The following is a 19,377-nucleotide window of genomic DNA, read 5'->3' as shown; positions in this document are numbered from 1 at the left end:
ACTGCTTTCACTATAGAAGCTCTCTCTCTTTGGAGTCACTGTTAGCCAGAAGGAGCTTAACCACCTGTCAGTTGAGTAAGATTTTACTTGCTTCACAATGTCCCCAACTTGTGTCTAGGAATAGCTAGGGTTTAAGCTGATCAGTGTCCCAAAATACATTATAGACAGGGATAGTGCACAGAATTACCTACATGCAGAGATTACCTTAGGAACCAAGAAATCTACTTGCTGGTTTCAGTGCTTCCATCCATGTCCAGGAATTCACCTTCTTCTTGGGGTGAGGATATGTACATCATGTGATTTGGAAAAGTGCAAGGCTTTCAGCAGCAGCGACCAACAAACTGGATGGTGTGGATTTTCATAGAAAGCATATATATTTCATGCCCTGCTCAGAAATTCACTTCATTTGGAAGCCCAGGAAGTCATGTGGTTAGGGAAACTTGGGCTTGATGCATTCAGGACCACACGGAATCAACACACTGATCCAGGATGCCCATCCTAAAGGACAACATTAACACAGACATAGCAGAGTCAGTGATTTGTCTCCATATGACCATCATGTTATGGAACTCTCACCCTTCCACAGGTGGTAGAATGTCTGACGACCATACTTTCTGTTCACACAACTCTCTGCAGCTTCAACTTCAGTAAGGGTTCACACCAGACCCTCTCACTCTGCATGCTCCACTCTCATGACCATCTCCCAGTCAAACCTGATGGCATGGATGTTCCAGTGTATTTCCTACTAGTTTGTGGAGTTGCTTCAAAGTTTCCTGACATATTATGGTCTTTGATCCACTGGAGTTGTTTTTGGTACAGGTTGAGAGACAGGGATCTAGTTTCAGCCTTCTATATGTGAAATCCAGACTTACTTGCAGCATTTGTTGAAGAGGGTGTCTTTACCCCATTATGTGTTTTGGGCTATGTCGATTCAAGTGCACTGGCCTTGATGCACAACAGGTGGCCTCAATTTGCTACACATTGCCAGGAGCCTGCCACCACACACAGAAGTGCCCCACAGGCTCCAGGCTTTGCTATTTGCAGGCACCAGGAGGCTTCTCTCCCCACAGAGCATGGAGATCCACACCCCCCACAGTCCCTGATAGCAACAGAACCCTTATTCCCACAACAAAGATTGAAAATGCCAGATATCCTACTGAGGAGAGGTAAGCTAAAATCTTCTACTCTGCATGTGGTACGATAATCCCTGTTTCCCCAGGCACACAGAAACTGAGCACTTCACACTGCATCTCCCTGCAGGAGATTCCCATCTCTCCCTACCAAGAGCTAGAATCCCAGCTCCTCCACTGAGTGGCAATCTGCTACTCTGCTGGTGCTAGGAGGCCTGGCCCCCACAGTGCACTGAGACCTGGCGTTCCCCACTGCACTGCAGGAGAGCCCCTCTGTCCCCATCCAAGAGCAGGAACTCGAACCCCTCAATGATGTGAGAAAAGACGTAATTTGCGACACAACAAAAACCCTGCAATGGGTTACAAATCCAGCATACCCTGCTCTGAGGAACACTACTGAAGCTCCAAGAGACAAAAACTCAAAACCATACTACAGGGGCACATGGGATTAAAATCCTAACCAAAACCAACTCCAGATGTGTACGTCTCAATGCAGAATGAGATAGCAAGACAACCACTCTCCATAAAAAGGCCAGTTCCACCTGCATAGAAGAAGAGCTATCAAAAAATAATTAAAAAAAATAGCAAAACTGGTTAATGACACCAAAGGAACAATACAAAAGTAAACATTTGACCTCAAAGAGAACATGAGAAACCAATTAAATGAACACCAAGAGATTCCAAAAAACAGATGACTTTAATTTAGAAGATTATCCAGGATATGGAAGAGAAAACCAACAAAGATAAGGATACCCTTAAAATTAATCAATACTAAATAAAAAATTCAATAACCCAAACAAAAATCATAACTGGAAGCTTGGAGAACAGAGTGGAGAATGTTGTAAATAGAGTATCAAGAACAGAAGACAAAGTAGAGAATTTAGATCAAACAGTAAAAGATCATGAAAGAATGCTATGAAAATATGAATGGGAGATGCAAGATATCTGTGACACCATGAAAAGGCAAAACCTACAAATCATGGGTATTGAAGAAGGAGAAGAGGATAAAAACTGAAGGCCTTGACAATGTATTCAATAGATTAATAGTTAAAAACTTCCCTAACCTCAAGAAAGAGCGAGTCCCCCAAGTGCAGGATGTTTATAGAGTATCAACCCATCATGACCAAAAAAGAAAGACATGCAGACTGATTATAATCAAAACTGTCAGCACATAGAACAAAGAAAGAATTCTGAAAACTGCAAAAGAGAAAAGACAAGTCACATATGCAGGCAAACCCATTAGAATAACAGCAGATTTCTAAACTCAAACTCTAAATAGAAGAAGGTCATGAAAAGACTTAACTCAGATGTAGAAAGAAAGGAACTGTCAACCTAGACTAGTCTACCCAGCATAACTATCCGTCCTCATTGAAGGACAAACTGAAACCTTTGTCAACAAGGAAAAACTAAATGAATTTGCAACTACCAAGCCAGCCCTACTGAAGATACTTAAAGGACTTTTACATATAGAAGTTGAAAATAGAGTGAGGCAAGTAGACTCAAGAAAGAATAAACACTTTTGAGTAAGCAGACCAACACACAAGGAATAGGTAAAACGAAACAACAAGTAAACAAAATGACTGGAAACAACAGGCACTTCTCAATACTAACACTGAATGTAAATGGCATCAATGCCCCAATCAAAAGACACAGAACAGCAAATTGGATGAAGAAACAACACCTAAGCTTACAAGAGACTCTATCTTAAAAAAAATACTGGCTTAGAGTCAAAGGGTGAAAGAAATTTTTCCAAGCAAATGGACCCCAGAAACAAGCAGATATGAATAGCTCTACTCATATCTGACAAAGTCAACTTCAATCTAAAATCAGTCAGGAGATACAATGAAGGTCACTTCATATTAATGAAAGTAACAATTCATCAAGTGGAAATATTATATACAACAAACACTGGGGCACCCATCTACATTAAAAAAACTCCAATGGCCTTCTGAGCACAGATAGACACTAACACAGTGATAGATACAACAAAAGAAACTCCAGAAAAATTTCTGAACAGCACACTACTGCAAAGCCAATTGTTGACTGAAGAAATAAGGGAAGAAATAAAAATTTCCTAGATTCCAATGAAAGTGAAAATGCTTTCATAATCTGTTGGACACAGAAAAGTTCATGCTACAGAGAAAGCTTATAGCTATACATGCTTACATTTATAAAACACAGAGCTTGCAAATAAACAACTTAATGATGCACCTTAAGCTCCTAGAAAAGTAAGAAAAGACAAACCCAAAACCAGCAGACGGAGAGGAATAATGAACATCAGGGGTGAGAATCTATGAGATGGAAACCAAACAAACTGTACAAGGAACTAATGAACCAAAATCGGTTCTTTAGAAAGATAAACAAGATCGACAAACCCGTAGCCAAGAAGAAAAAATGGAGTGTGGAAGACACCCAAATTAATAAAATCAGAAGTGGAAAAGGGGACATATCCATAATGCTAATGAAATCAGCAGAATCAGCAGAATCATTGAAAACTTCTATTCAATAAACAGGAAAATCTAGATAAAATGGATAAGTTGCTAGATGCATGTAACCAATAAAAATTGAACCAAGAAGATATTAAACACCTAAATAGTCATATTACATGCAATGAAATTGAACAGTTATTGATTCTTCCTACAAAGAAGAGGCAAGTGCATGATGCAGGGAAGGTGAGAAAAAGACAAGGGACAGCTGTGTCTCCCCAGATGGCTCTGGCAGGAGGTGACATATCCAAGCTCATTGATCTCATGCATGGGAGATGTGATGCATATCCAATAGGTATAGTTATCTCTGCAGTGGTGGCTATGTCCCCCTCAACCACATTCATAGTGGGCTCACTCCACAACAAAAGCCACATGGTCAACACCATGGATGGACACTGGGCAACACTCCTTGCTCAGAGCTAAGGGCAGGCAGGACTGGGCACAGGTACCAAGACTGGGTGAGTTTTGCTGTGGATAAAAAGTTCATCCAAGGCCTGCATAGGGGTCTAGGGCTGGTGTTAGGGACTTAATTCTGCTTCTGGGCTATGGGAACTCAGTGAGTTCCTCTAGGAAATTCCTCAACCCAAATGGCTCCCAGGACTCTATTCTTCTGTCTTTATAATGGGACCACTAATGTCAGCTTCACAATGTAACATCCACTGGGCAGCTCCTACTGTGTGACCTTGAGCAGTTTACTCTACCTCTCTGCTGGTCTGTTTCCTCATCTCTAATATGTGAGTGATACTGGTATCTATCTCATCATTATTGGGAAGATTAAGTAAATGAATCCTATCATGATCTTAGACTAGATCCTGGATCCCAGAGGTGCTGTCAAAATGATTCTTGTTATTCATCACTAGACAGTGGCAGGAGAGGCTGTGAAGTGTAAATGCATGATGGATGACTGCCATCTGCACTGTGCAGCACATAGGAGGTGATCAGCAGAGCTCCACTCTCTCTGGTCCCTCTCCTGGATTCAAGCTTGGGCATGAAGTGGTTGTGGCCTCCTCATCCTGGGCACCAGAAATAAGAGTCATAACCTGTGTGTCTGAGAAGGATAATGAAGTCCTCTAGGCCTCTGAGCTCTGGGAGTTTCAGAGAAGGGGAAGGACTTTCTGGGTCACACAGCAGGTTAATCTGGAAGACCAGGTTGCACCCCACATTAACCTCGGTCCTCAGGCACATAGCACTATACAAATAACTCTCCTCAAGCAGAACCCTGGCTCCCACCTCCCACTTCCCACCCACAAAACATCCTGGGGCATTGTGATGATGCAAATTGCATCATGGAATTGCCATGACAACCAACTCCCTCCACATGACAAAATCATGCACTGGAGCTCCAGGTGATATCCACATCACCTCACTCACAACTCACTTTCCTGTGATCGCTGGTATGTCCCTGCCTCAGGTCCTTTGCACATTCTCTTCCCTCTACCTGACTGTGAGAGGAAGAAGAAGGCAGGGATTCCCAGCCATGTGCGGGATGTTGCTTTTCCAAAGGTGATTCTCAGAGAGGGATGGAGGGCTGAGGGGGATATTTGGTGACCTGGACACTGTGTACTCAATTTTTAAATGTACCAGTCATTTCAGGAGCTCTTTGTTTCAGATTTCAATTTGATTTCCATCAGTATTTCTATATAATTACTTTAAATTTATCTTTTGTGTTCTGCATTGACTTTTTTAGTATTGTTGGGTCTTTATTTGTGTTGTCTTGTTATTTATTTTTGCATTCATGCCCTCTTTCACTTCATCAATCATTCTTATAATCATTTGATGAATCCCTTGTCTGTGATTTCTTCCTCTTCGCTCTTCTTTGTGCATGTGAAGGGAGGATAAAGATGGAAGTTCAGAACGTGAATATGGTTGATGTACTGTCCATACAAAATGAGTATAGAATTTTTAAGCTTGCTGAAGCCACCATACAATGGTGACTAGAGAAAAAATCAGAAAAACAAAGGACATGAAACAATTCAGTTTATAATACATACATACGTGGAGAATCACAAGGAAAGTCCCTTTGCAAACATAAATTTCATTTTATCTCATTTACAAAATTGAAGGACAGGAGGGTGGAAAATGACCTTCTTGGGAGTTCGGTACCAGTCGGTGGGGGAGGGTTTAGGGAAAGGCATGAGAGAGTGAATATAGTGCAACCAGTATGTACACATGTATGGAAATTGACAAATGAGACTTGTCAATCTATTTCTAGAATGTGGGGGACAGGGCTTGGAAAACACAATGATGGAGGATGTGAATTCAGGTATGATAAATCTGACATGTTGTGAGAACAATTGTAAATCCACAATGTACACCGAACCCAGAACAGCAGAAAAATAAAAAATAAAATTAAAAACATTCTCTGTCTCAGATTTCCTCTTCTTACTATTGATAGTATTTGTTACTTTGTAGATATGGAGTTTAGGATGAGTCAAATGGTCTGTTTTTCTTTCTTTTTCATATTTCCTGAGTTTCTGCATTAGAATTTGCACCAGAAGCTAGCCCGTTGTTGGGAAGTTTTCATCACCTGTAGTCTTCAGTTGAACTATTCTCAGCGTTCCGGCAGGAGAGTGTAGTGGCAAGATTGAGGCTCTATTTCATAACAGTGGTCTATGGCCTGGCTCGGTACCCAAGAGTTTTCCCACATGCTCAGAACACTGGGACTGACAGGAGTCAGAGTGAGCTAAGCCACCAAGAGTCTCTAGCAAAAGGGTCACTTGTCTGCTATGGACTGCTTTGAGTAGAGAAGTTTCCCCTGTTTGTGTATTTGGAGTCACTGTTAGCCACATGGAGCTTTACAACCTGTCACGTGAGTAGGATCTTCCTTACTTCACAAGGTCCCCAGTTTGTGACCAGGGACAATGTGTGGCTAAACTTATGAGTGCCCACCAAATGAGTTACAGAAGTTGACAGAACACTGAGTTGTCTACATGCAGAGGTGTGCCTGAGGAGCCAAACCAACATACTTGCTGGTTTCAGTGCTTCCATCCATGTGCAGGAGTTCACTTCCTTGTTAGGATAAGGAAGACATAGAAATCATGTGATTGGGAAAATTTTGGGGCTTTCAGCACACCTAGGAACAAACATGGGATTGAATTGATTTCCATAAAGACTCTATGTACTTTCATTCCCTGCCCAGAAATTCACTTCCATTTTGAGCCCATGGATATCATGTGATTTCGGGGATCTGGGTTTGGGCTTTCTGTTCCACCAGAAGCAACATGCAGATCCAGGATGCCCATTCTGAAAGACACAGTTAAGTCAGTCAAAGCAGACTCAGCGAATTGTTTCCTCCTGACCCTCACATGATGGAATTCACACGTTTCCAGAGGTGGAAGAATGTCTAACCACCATGCTTTTTGTTCACAAAGCTCTCTTCTACTTGCCCTTCTCTAATGGTTCACACACACCCTCTCACTCTCAATACCTAACATTCATGACCCTCTCCCACCCAAACATGATGTCAGGGATTCCCAAAACTCACGGAGCGTTGATTCCTCCTTGTTTTCACACCCCCACAGTAGCTAAATCTCAATGGGTCCTCCCTCCAGATGGCATCTTTCCACAGCCCTCCAAGACAAGGGAAGTGAAAAATGTATATCTTTGCCAAGGCTGGCCTTCACCCTGGACAGTCTTAGTCTCACCAAATGCTATGCAAGGGTTCAGACGTAAAGGAAGTGCAGGTATAATTTCCAAATCTACCTTGGGGTTCAGACGAGTAGCAATCTGGCTTCCCTTGTGAATGCATCTTCACCTTCCATCCACACCTAAGGTTGTGGTTGCATCGCATGGCTCTGCATTGCTTTTTTCTTCTCCTTTCTGTTTCTTTGTGGTTTCCATCTCCCCAGTTTCTTCTTTTCTGATGTCCAGTGTTTGTTATTTCTTTCTCTATTCAGATTAAAGCCTGCCCTTACTTATCTGAGTCTTGTCATTCAGGCAGTGAAAACAAAACATGGTTCTAGTCTACCATCTTGCCCCACACCTAATGTCTGATTGTTTTGGACAGTTCTTCTAGGAAGTTATGTGATTATATATGCAATTTTCCTTTTTTGAATTTGTGTATGTCTCTGTATTGACTCTCAAGGATTGTGCATATTTACAAGGTACAAAAAAGTGATACATGCATACAATGCTTAATGACCAAATCAGAGTAATCAGTATTTGCATCTTTTCATCATTTCTTTCTTCTTCATAATTGGGTCCTTTGGTCAGCCTTTTATTAGTTACCCACACAACCTCATCATTTTATGTTGAACTACAGTCATTGGGAATCACTGTTTAAGCATGCCCTGTTAAATTCATGTGCTCTTTTCTTCATTGAGTTGTTGATTCTTTGGAGGTGGTGTTTTTGGGGTCCCTGGATATTCTAGGTATTAGGCCTTTATCAGATGAAGTTGGTAAAGATTTTCTCCCATTCTGTGTCCTGTCTCCTTAGCCTAGTGGTGGTTTCTTTTGCTGTGCAGAAGCTCTTTCGTTTGATGCAGTCCCATTTGTTGGTTGTTTCTCTTAGATACTGAGTCTTTTCAATTCTACTTAGAGTGCCATTCCCTATATCTGTATGTTCCAGTGTATTTCCTACCACTTGCTGGAGTTCTTCAAAGTTTTAGTCCTTATATTAAGGTCTTGGATCCACTTTAAGTTGATTTTGGTACAGGTTGAACGATAGGGATGTATTTTCAGTCTTTTATATGTGGATATCCAGTTTTTACAGCAACATTTGATGAAGAGGCTGTCTACTACCTAGAGTGTTTTGGTATCCATTGTCGAAGATCGGTAAGCTCTAGATGCATGGGTTTATCTCTGGATTATCTATTCTAGTCCATTGGTCTTCTGTGTGTTTTGTGAGAATACCATGCTCTTTTAATGTTAATGTTATGTGATGAGGTGTTTTGTGTTTCCATAAGTTTTTCAGGATTGATTTTTCTATTTCTTTGAAGAATGTCATTGAAATTTGTAGCTATTGCCTTGATGATGTAGATTGTTTTCAGTAGTATGTCATTCCAACAACTTTGATGCTAATCCATGAGCACGGAAGGTCTTTCCACCTTCTGATGTTGTCTTCAATTTTTCTCTCCAGTGGTTTACATTTTTCATTGAAAACTTTTTCTGTTTCTTTTGCTATATTTATTCCAAAGTACTTTATTGTTTTTGAGGCTTTTGTAAATGGGATGTTTGACCTGATTTTTTTCTTAATGTGTCCATTGTCGGTACATAGAAAGGCTACTGATATCTGTATGTTAATTTTGTATCCTCCTACCTTGTCAAAAGCGTTTATGATTTCTAACGGTTTTTGGTAGAATTTTGAGGGACTTTAGGGAGAGTATCATGCCATCGGCAAATAAGGATAGCTGGAATTAAACTTCCCTATTTGAATCCATTTTATATCTTGCTTTTGTCTTATTGCTCTGGCTAGGAATTCCAAATATATATTGAATAGGAGTGGAGAAAGTAGGCATCCTGTCTCATTCTTTACTTTAGCAGGAATGGTTTCAGTTTTTCTCCATTTAGTATAATGTCAGCTATAGGTTTGTCATATACAGCCCTTATAATGTTGAGAAACATTCCTTCCATTCCTAGTTTCTGCAGAGGTTTTGTCATGAAAAGGTCTTGAATTTTATGAAAGGATTTTTCTATATGTATTGATAGGGTCATGTGGAATTTGACTTGCTTCTGTTTATATGCTGTGTTACATCTATAGATTTACATATGTTGAACAATTCTTGTATCCCTGGAATGAAAGCAATTTTGTCATGGTCTGTGATCTTTGTGATGTGTTGCTGAATTCTCTCCACCAGTGTTTTGCTGAGAATCTTTGCATCTGTATTCATTAAAGATATTGGTGTGTAATTCCATTTTTTGTCATATGTTTACTGGGTACCTGAATGAGTGCGATACTGGCTTCCTAGAATGAGTGAGCTAGGGTGATACAGGCGTGCATTTTGTAATGACCAAATCAGAGTAATCAGTGTTTGCATCTTCTCATCATTTCTTTATTCTTCAAAATTGAGTTCTTCGGTCAGTCTTCTAGTAATTACCCCCACACCTAAATGCTGATGTTCAACTGCAGTCATTGGAGAATCATTCTTGACATATCTCTGAAAATGTCATCGCAGACTTTGATTGCTTACACCAGATTCTTATGAATTCATCATGACTGCATGTCTGTACTTAGCCCAGGTCACCATCATGTCTCTCCAGAATGTCTCCATCAACATCTTTTGTGAGTTCTGTGATAATACTTTTGCATATATCCCATCCATTCTAAATATGAATGATAATTGACACTTTCTGTAAAATAATTGGAATAGATCAATTTCTGGGTAAAAATTTCTGTCACTCCCTATTTCTCTGTACATAAAAGTAGCTGTTCCTATGGGCAATTAAGAGAACTTATGTCTCATCCTTCTTTGAAGTCTCATTTCACTTCCAATATACTTCATACTAATTTATCTCATTTTCATTTTCTATGCACATCAAGATCTTTATCACCACATACATTACACAGAGTTCAATCAATTGCTTTGCTCTTCTCAACTTGTTAGTTCACTGCTATATTTTCTATTCCAGGAAAATTCCCCCATTATATTGATCTTGATCAGAATAGGTACAATCTTCTATTCCAAGTTAGGGCAAATATTTTCTCTTTCCCTGATGTATTGCAATTTGAAATAATAGTGCATATGTATAATTTCTTACTAAATGTGTCTGTCTGACTTTAATTGAGAGCCATGACTTGGGACTATATTTGCAAACATATGCTCAGGGACTAAAAGTGTAATTGAGACAAAAAGTCACTCTTTGGCTTGTTGTTTGTTGAGCAAATACATGACTAAGTGCATTTTGATTGCAAGTAAAAGTCAAATGAGCAAGCATAAAATTCTTGTGATTTTATGCAGGATTGTGACTTTCTTCAGAACAACAGAAGATGATTAACTCAGCATAGATAAAAGAAGACATCAATAGTGAAGAAAGTCACAACTCAAAATGCAAATATACAAGTTGATTTCTGCATCTATCTTGCACTACTGATTTGAATTCAAACATCAACCTGATTATTGGTTAATCATTGTGAAACACGTGTCTCTGTTGATGTTTCTGCACGTGCAATACGTATGTGGAGACCTGCCTAAGGAATGCTAGGAATATTAGCATGTTGCCATGGACCTTGGGTGTGTGAAGCTGTCTCTCCTGTGAACTTGAATTGGAGGATGTGATGCTCCATTGGCTTTGGTTAAGCCCTGACAATGCTCGGACCTTAATTACCAATTCACCTTGGTCTTTACATGGCATCCAATGGTGTAATTCATTATCCACATCCCAAATAGCTTCCTTGCAAATTATTTTTTGACATATAGTTCAGAACAACTCTAAGAATGTTTAATTCATCCCTGGGCCTTAACATCTGTGGGCTTGGATGAAATCATAGAACCTGGGTTGGAAAGGAGGATCCTCAGACTTATTTTCCAACTCATGTTTATCTCATGGATGCAGGACCTCAGATGCAGAGTCCAGGGCAGAAATTGTTCCAGATTCCTCCAGGTGAGTGGGAGACACTGGGCTGAAAGAAATTGGGAATGAACATTCCAGTTGACATAAACACATACATACAGAGGCACATAGGAAGCATATATACCTGCCTGACACTGTAGGCTCAGCCTCCACCCAGAATTGTACATTTCTAGACATGTTCCCCTTGATTTTTATTTTCCTTCTCCTCCAGCTTCCCCTCCATCTCAGTTCATTTAGTAATCCAGACTGCTTTCCCAGCCCTAAACCCAGTATATACAAAGCGGGAGATATACTGATTGCAGGGGTTTTCCCGCTTTATTCTTTTGCTTTTGAGGACACAAGCAGTGACCCTGCCCAGCAAGGAATTTCTACAAAGTAAGTTATGGCTTTATGTTCCATTTTTGTATTTGATTTCTGGATGAATCCTGCCATAGACCAATGATGATAGTAAACCCTACGTGGCCCTTCCTCCCCTACCTTCCCAGAAACATCCCGAAGTTATTTTGTGGTTGTGTATTTTTCTTTCAACAGGAACAAGTATATTCTTTTTTTCTTTTTCTGTTTTCCATAACAAGGCTGAAACCTATGCATTTGCTCCACCATCAGTCGAACTCCTCCAGTGAGTCCGAGTCAAAGCTAACACTAAGAGATAATCATAAGAAACACAATCCAAGTGAATGGCATATAGTGTATATTGAGAGACTAGAACAAAATTTCGTTTCTTGTAGCTCAATGGAGTAATAACATGTCTTTACTCATGAATGTATCTAATAATGTCTCTACAGAGAAGTTCTGTACTTGTGCCCATCGTCATGAAAACACTTATGACTGTAGACATCCAGTTACTGTTTCAAATAAGATGTGTGCCATGCTGGGATGCTGTGTCAAATCTGGAAATGCAAGCATAGCCAGAAATAAATGATAAGCCCTGTGAGATTTTTTTCCTCTCCAATTTATTTCTTCTTCACTTGGACACATATCTGTGCTCAGGTTTTGGTATGAACAAACGCCATGTCTGCATCAGAAGGCCTAATTAATACATTGTTAAGGCAGAATTCCATGGAATTCTAGCAGTGTATTTATAGCTCTATTGGAAGTGAAAATATGATTGGAAGCAGTGATTCCTTGCATCTCTTTTCAAGTGCTGTTTGTTGAGTATTACATGTGGTATCTGCACTCATTTGGGAGCAGGGATGATCGGGTAGGAATTTGAGTTTCTCCCCTGCTGTGGAAGGTATTAGTACACAGCTCTTATTGCATGCCTAGATGTTTGTCTGCTTATCTTTGTTAGTCTCCAAATTTTTCCCAGGCATACTTATTTTTTCCCACAATTTTAGAAAACATTTGAATATTGTTACTGATGAATTTGCCACACATTTGACTCTGGTTCGGTTGCTTATAGTAGTCCTTTGCTACTTTAAATTGGAAAAATTTGAAATCTGTTTTCTAGGAGTCTGCTCTGAATCTTCTAAAACTTAGAGAAGAGAAATGTTATGTGTGTTATTAGTTGAATAGAGTAAGAATATCTTATTCTATGAAGGTGTTGCATTGATACATGGACTACTGCAATTGTGTTTTTGCTGTGGAGTAAGGAGGTTGTAGTCAAGTCTAAACTCAACATATTGTCAAATATAACTGTGTAACTTTTAGACTGTAGCTCTTAGCTATTCTAAATGAGGAGAATTTATATCACATTATGGTATGATTTTAAATTCCCTGAGAGCAAACTAAATTAATCTGTACTACATTCGTTGCACAAATATATGTCTTATTTACAGATAATAAAAAAGATTATTGCCTTCAAAATGAATTATTTGGGGGATTCTAAGCAAGTTCGTGATATATTCTGGATATGAATTTCCGTTCAGAAGAAAGTCTGCAGAACATGATCCCTCATTCTGTAGTTTGTCTCTTCTCTGTGCGATTGTTTCTTTTGCTCTGAGGAAACTTCTCCTTTCAATATGAGGCTTTTTGTTTAACTTGTTTTGAATTTCTTAGTTCTTAATTTTTTTCAGAAATTTGCTGTCTATTCCCTTGTCTTGAAAGCTTTCCTTATGTTTTTTTCCTATGGTTTCTTACTTTATGGTGTTAAGCTATAGGTTTTTAATTTTGTGTTTATTTTTGTATTTGGTGAGGGATGGGGGTCCACTTTCAAGCATTTAGTTTTCCTCACAGAACTTATTAAATAAATGTCGATTCTTCAAGGTATGCTTTTGCCACATACTTGTGAATCAGTTGATTGGAAATGCATGGGGTATTTCAGGGTGTTTCAATCTTCCATTGGTGTGTATGTCTGCAACTATGCAAATAACCTGTTGTTTTTTGGGGGGTTTTGCCCTACTATGGTTTGAATTCAGGGCTTACAGTTTCAGTGACTCCACCAGCCCTTTAGTTTTTGTGATGTGTTTTTTCAAGATAGGGTCTCATGAACTGTTTATCAGGACTGGATTCAAACTGAGTGCTAATGATTTCTGCCCCCTGAGTAGCTAGGATCACAGGCTTGAGCCACTGCTGCCTGGCTGTCAATTTGTTTTATTCCAGTAATTTTACATGACTTCATAGATTCAGGTAGTATATTCTCAGCATTCATTTTTTGTTCACAATCCTTGGGCTGCCAGGGAATTCAGTGAACTTTGTGAACTTTTTGTGATTGTTTTGCTACTACTTTGAATAATGTTATATTTTCCATTTTTATATATTTTCTTGACATCATTGTGTAACTCATGCATAAAAAGTAAATTATACATTTAATGGGTACCATGTTATATATTCATTTGAATTTCCAGGTGAACACGGTTATCTTCTGCAAAATAATGCTACCTACTTCTTACTTTTCATTCTTTCTTTACAACTATTTTATTGCATATATAATAGGCTAAAAAATTCCAGATGGATATTAAATTCTCGTGTTATTTAAATTATGGTCTTTATTGTGATGCATGCTGTTTTTGTCACCGTGAGTATGTACTATAGTTTAAGTCAGTTTTAATGTAGCATTGTCATTCTTGCTTCTTAAATGTTTTGTTGAATACAATTTGTAATTTCTGGACAATTTTTTGTGTCTATGTTTCATGGATATTTTTGTATTATTTCCTTTTTTGTTTTATCCTTTTCTGGTTTTGTTAACAGGTTAATACTGGATTGGTAGGATGTATTCAGGATCATTGTTTCCCTTTCAATTTACAGGATTGTTTGAGAACCATTGGTGTTATTTCTTTTTTTAAGTTCTGTGAGAATTTAGCAGTGTATCAATCCAGTCCTGGGTGTTACTTTATTGGGAAGTGTTTTAGTGCTTCATGTCATTAAGCAATATAAATCTGTTTGGGTGTTTTAGATTCTATTCTTTCTATTTGTTTGAACTTACATGCCTGGAAATTTATCCATTTTGTCAAATTGTCAAATTTATTTTAGTACACTTTTCAAAGTATCCTCTATTGATCCTCTGGATTTCAGTGATACCCAAAATTCTAATATCCACTTTTTCATCTTTCCTTTTATTTACAAGATTCTTCTCTCTCTTTTATGGGGAGAATAAGTATGAATATGGGATTGTCAATCTTGTTTTTCTTGGAAAGTTCCATGTTCTTTTGTTTATTTCTTTATTCATTCATTCGTATGTGCATACATTGTCTGGGGCATTTATCCCCTCTGCTCCCCATACCCTTGCTTTCCCTCCACAACCCTGTCACTTCCAGGCATAATCTGTTCTGCCCTCTTTTCTAATTTTTGTTGAAGAGAAGACATAAGAAGTAATAAGAAAGACATAGCACTTTTTTCTAGTTTGTGATAAGGATATCTGTATAGAGAGATTCCTATCATTGCTTCCACGCACAAGTGTATTACAACCCAAATTGATTCATCTCTTCCAGACTTATTCACTACTTTCCAGTCACCTCCCATAGTGACCTCTGTTATTTTAAGGTTACTATATTCACTCTTCTGCAGTGGGCATATCACACACTTTCAAGTTTTGGGTTTCCTACCTTTCTGTGTTCCTCCTCTATGTTTCATCCCCTTAGCATGTGACCGATGTCTAGTAATATTACTGCATTTGTTTTAGATCTAAAGTCCGCATATGAGGGAGAACTTATGATTTTGGTCTTCTGAGTCTGACTAAACTCACTCAGAATGATGTTCTCCAGTTCCATTCGTTTACTTGCAAGTGATAAGATTTCATTCCTTTCCATGGCTGAGTAAAATTCCATGGTGTATAAATATCACATTTTCTTAATGCATCAGTAGTGGGGCATCTTAGCTGTTTCCATAAGTTGGCTATTGTGAATAGTGCTGCAATAAACATGGGTGTGGAAATGCCTCTGGAATAACTTGAGTCGCATTTCTTTGGGTATATCCCAAGGAGTGTGATTGCTGGATCGTATGGCAGATCTGTGTTTAGTGTTTAAAGAAGCCTCCATATTGTTTTCCAGAGCAGTTGTACTGCCTTGCATTCCCACCCGTGGTGTATGAGGGTTCCAATTTCCCCACCTCCTCACCAACATTTGTTGGTGGTGTTTTTTATGATAGCTATTCTAACAGGAGTGAGGCGGAATTTTAGTGTGGTTTTGATTGGCATTTCCTTTATGGTCAGAGATGTTGAGCATTTTTTCATGTGTTTTTGGGCCATTTGAGTTTGCTCTTTTGAAAAAGTTCTGTTTAGTTCAGTTGCCCCTTTCTTTATTGGTTCATTTATTTGGGGGGAGTTTAATTTTTGGGGCTCCCTGTATATTCTGGTTATCAGTCCTTTGTCTGATTATAGCTAGCAAATATTTTCTCCCACTCTGTGGGTGATCTCTTCAGTTTAGAGTCCATTTCTTTTGTTGTGCAGAAGGTTTTAATTTTGTGAAGTCTGATTTGTCCCTTCTTTCTCTTAGTTGCTGAGCTGCTCGGGTTCTATTAAGGAAGTTGTTGCCTATACCTATTGCTTCCAGAGTATTCCATGCACTTTTCTGTACTAACTTCAGAGTTTTGGGTCTGATATTAAGGTCCCTTGGTCCATTTTGAGTTGATAATAGTACAGGGTGCTAAACATGTATCTAGTTTCAGTTTTCTGCAGACTGATACTACTCTTCCCAGGAACATTTGTTGAAGAGGCTGTCTTTTCTCCATCATATTTTTTTGCAACTTTGTCATAAATAACGTGGGCATAGCTGTGGGGGTTCATATCCTGGTCCTCTATTCTGTCTAGTGGTCTTCAAGTCTGTTTTTGTGCCAGTACTATGTTGTTTTCACTGCTATAGTTTTCTTTTTTTTTTTTTCAGTTTTCTTTTATTATTTATATGTGCATACAAGGCTTGGTTCATTTCTCCCCCCTGCCCCCACCCCCTCCCTTACCACCCACTCCACCCCCTCCCGCTCCCCCCCTCAATACCCAGCAGAAACTATTTTGCCCTTATCTCTAATTTTGTTGTAGAGAGAGTATAAGCAATAATAGGAAGGAACAAGGGGTTTTGTTGGTTGAGATAAGGATAGCTATACAGAGCATTGACTCACATTGATTTCCTGTGAGTGTGTGTTACCTTCTAGGTTAATTCTTTTTGATCTAACCTTTTCTCTAGTACCTGGTCCCCTTTTCCTATTGGCCTCAGTTGCTTTTAAGGTATCTGCTTTAGTTTCTCTGCATTAAGGGCAACAAATGCTAGCTAGTTTTTTAGGTGTCTTACCTATCCTCACCCCTCCCTTGTGTGCTCTCGCTTTTATCATGTGCTCATAGTCCAATCCCCTTGTTGTGTTTGCCCTTGATCTAATGTCCACATATGAGGGAGAACATACGATTTTTGGTCTTTTGAGCCAGGCTAACCTCACTCAGAATGATGTTCTCCAATTCCATCCATTTACCAGCGAATGATAACATTTCGTTCTTCTTCATGGCTGCATAAAATTCCATTGTGTATAGATACCACATTTTCTTAATCCATTTGTCAGTGGTGGGGCATCTTGGCTGTTTCCATAACTTGGCTATTGTGAATAGTGCCGCAATAAACATGGATGTGCAGGTGCCTCTGGAGTAACAGTCTTTTGGGTATATCCCCAAGAGTGGTATTGCTGGATCAAATGGTAGATCGATGTCCAGCTTTTTAAGTAGCCTCCAAATTTTTTTCCAGAGTGGTTGTACTAGTCTACATTCCCACCAACAGTGTAAGAGGGTTCCTTTTTCCCCGCATCCTCACCAACACCTGTTGTTGGTGGTGTTGCTGAAGATGGCTATTCTAACAGGGGTGAGGTGGAATCTTAGTGTGGTTTTAATTTGCATTTCCTTTATTGCTAGAGATGGTGAGCATTTTTTCATGTGTTTTCTGACCATTTGAATTTCTTCTTTTGAGAAAGTTCTGTTTAGTTCACGTGCCCATTTCTTTATTGGTTCATTAGTTTTGGGAGAATTTAGTTTTTTAAGTTGCCTGTATATTCTGGTTATCAGTCCTTTGTCTGATGTATAATTGGCAAATATTTTCTCCCACTCTGTGGGTGTTCTCTTCAGTTTAGAGACCATTTCTTTTGATGAACAGAAGCTTTTTAGTTTTATGAGGTCCCATTTATCTATGCTATCTCTTAGTTGCTGTGCTGCTGGGGTTTCATTGAGAAAGTTCTTACCTATACCTACTAACTCCAGAGTATTTCCTACTCTTTCTTGTATCAACTTAAGAGTTTGGGGTCTGATATTAAGATCCTTGATCCATTTTGAGTTAATCTTGGTATAGGGTGATATACATGGATCTAGTTTCAGTTTTTTGCAGACTGCTAACCAGTTTTCCCAGCAGTTTTTGTTGAAGAGGCTGCTATTTCTCCATCGTATATTTTTAGCTCCTTTGTCAAAGATAAGTTGCTCATAGTTGTGTGGCTTCATATCTGGATCCTCTATTCTGTTCCACTGGTCTTCATGTCTGTTTTTGTGCCAGTACCATGCTGTTTTTATTGTTATTGCTTTGTAATATAGTTTGAAGTCAGGTATTGTGATACCTCCTGCATTGTTCTTTTGACTGAGTATTGCCTTGGCTATTCGTGGCCTCTTGTGTTTCCATATAAATTTCACAGTAGATTTTTCAATCTCTTTAATGAATGTCATTGGAATTTTGATGGGAATTGCATTAAACATGTAGATTACTTTTGGGAGTATTGACATTTTTACTATGTTGATTCTATCAATCCATGAGCATGGGAGATTTCTCCACTTTCTATAGTCTTCCTCAATCTCTTTCTTCAGAAGTGTATAGTTTTCCTTGTAGAGGTCTTTCACATCTTTTGTTAGGTTTACACCTAGGTATTTGATTTTTTTTGAGGCTATTGTAAATTGAATTGTTTTCATACATTCTTTTTCCGTTTGCTCATTGTTAGTGTATAGAAATGCTAATGATTTTTCTATGTTGATTTTATATCCTGCTACCTTGCTATAGCTATTGATGATGTCTAGAAGCTTCTGAGTAGAGTTTTTTGGGTCTTTAATGTATAGGATCATGTCGTCTGCAAATAGGGATATTTTGACAGTTTCTTTACCTATTTGTATTCCTTTTATTCCTTCTTCTTGACTAATTGCTCTGGCTAGGAATTCCAGTACTATGTTGAATAGGAGTGGAGATAGTGGGCATCCTTGTCTGGTTCCTGATTGTAGAGGGAATGGTTTTAATTTTTCTCCGTTAAGTATAATGCTGGCTGTAGGTTTGTATTATTTCTATTTTCTTATATTTGCTGAGGCTTGCTTTGTGCCCTAGGATATGATCTATTTTGGAGAAGGTTCCATGGGCTGTTGAGAAGAATGTATATTGTGTAGAGGTTGGATGAAATGTTCTGTAGACATCTACTAGGTCCACTTGATCTATTGCATATTTTAGATCTTGGATCTCTTTATTGAGTTTTTGTTTGGATGACCTATCTATTGATGATAATGGAGTGTTAAAGTCTCCCACAACCACTGTGTTGGCGTTTATATATGCTTTTAGGTCTTTCAGGGTGTGTTTGATGAAATTGGGTGCGTTGACATTGGGTGCGTATAGATTGATGATTATTATTTCCTTTTGGTCTATTTCCCCTTTTATTAGTATGGAATGTCCTTCTTTATCTCGTTTGATCAATGTAGGTTTGAAGTCTACTTTGTCAGAGATAAGTATTGATACTCCTGCTTGTTTTCGGGGGCCATTGGCTTGGTAAATCTTCTTCCAGCCTTTCATCCTAAGCATATGCTTATTTCTGTCAGTGAGATGAGTCTCCTGTAAGCAACAAATTGTTGGATCTTCTTTTTTAATCCATTTTGTCAAACGGTG

General features: G+C 38.8%; 1 pseudogene; it reads left to right on the top strand.

Moving 5' to 3' along the window:
* Positions 1 to 19,377, top strand: part of LOC109680574 (vomeronasal type-2 receptor 116-like) — a 31,336-nt pseudogene that overhangs the window by 1,113 nt on the left and 10,846 nt on the right.

The sequence above is a fragment of the Castor canadensis genome, chromosome 6, assembly GCF_047511655.1.
Source record: "Castor canadensis chromosome 6, mCasCan1.hap1v2, whole genome shotgun sequence".
NCBI lineage: Eukaryota > Metazoa > Chordata > Mammalia > Rodentia > Castoridae > Castor > Castor canadensis.
Note: the sequence above shows the minus strand (reverse complement) of the source record. Positions and strands in the feature narration are given on the sequence as shown.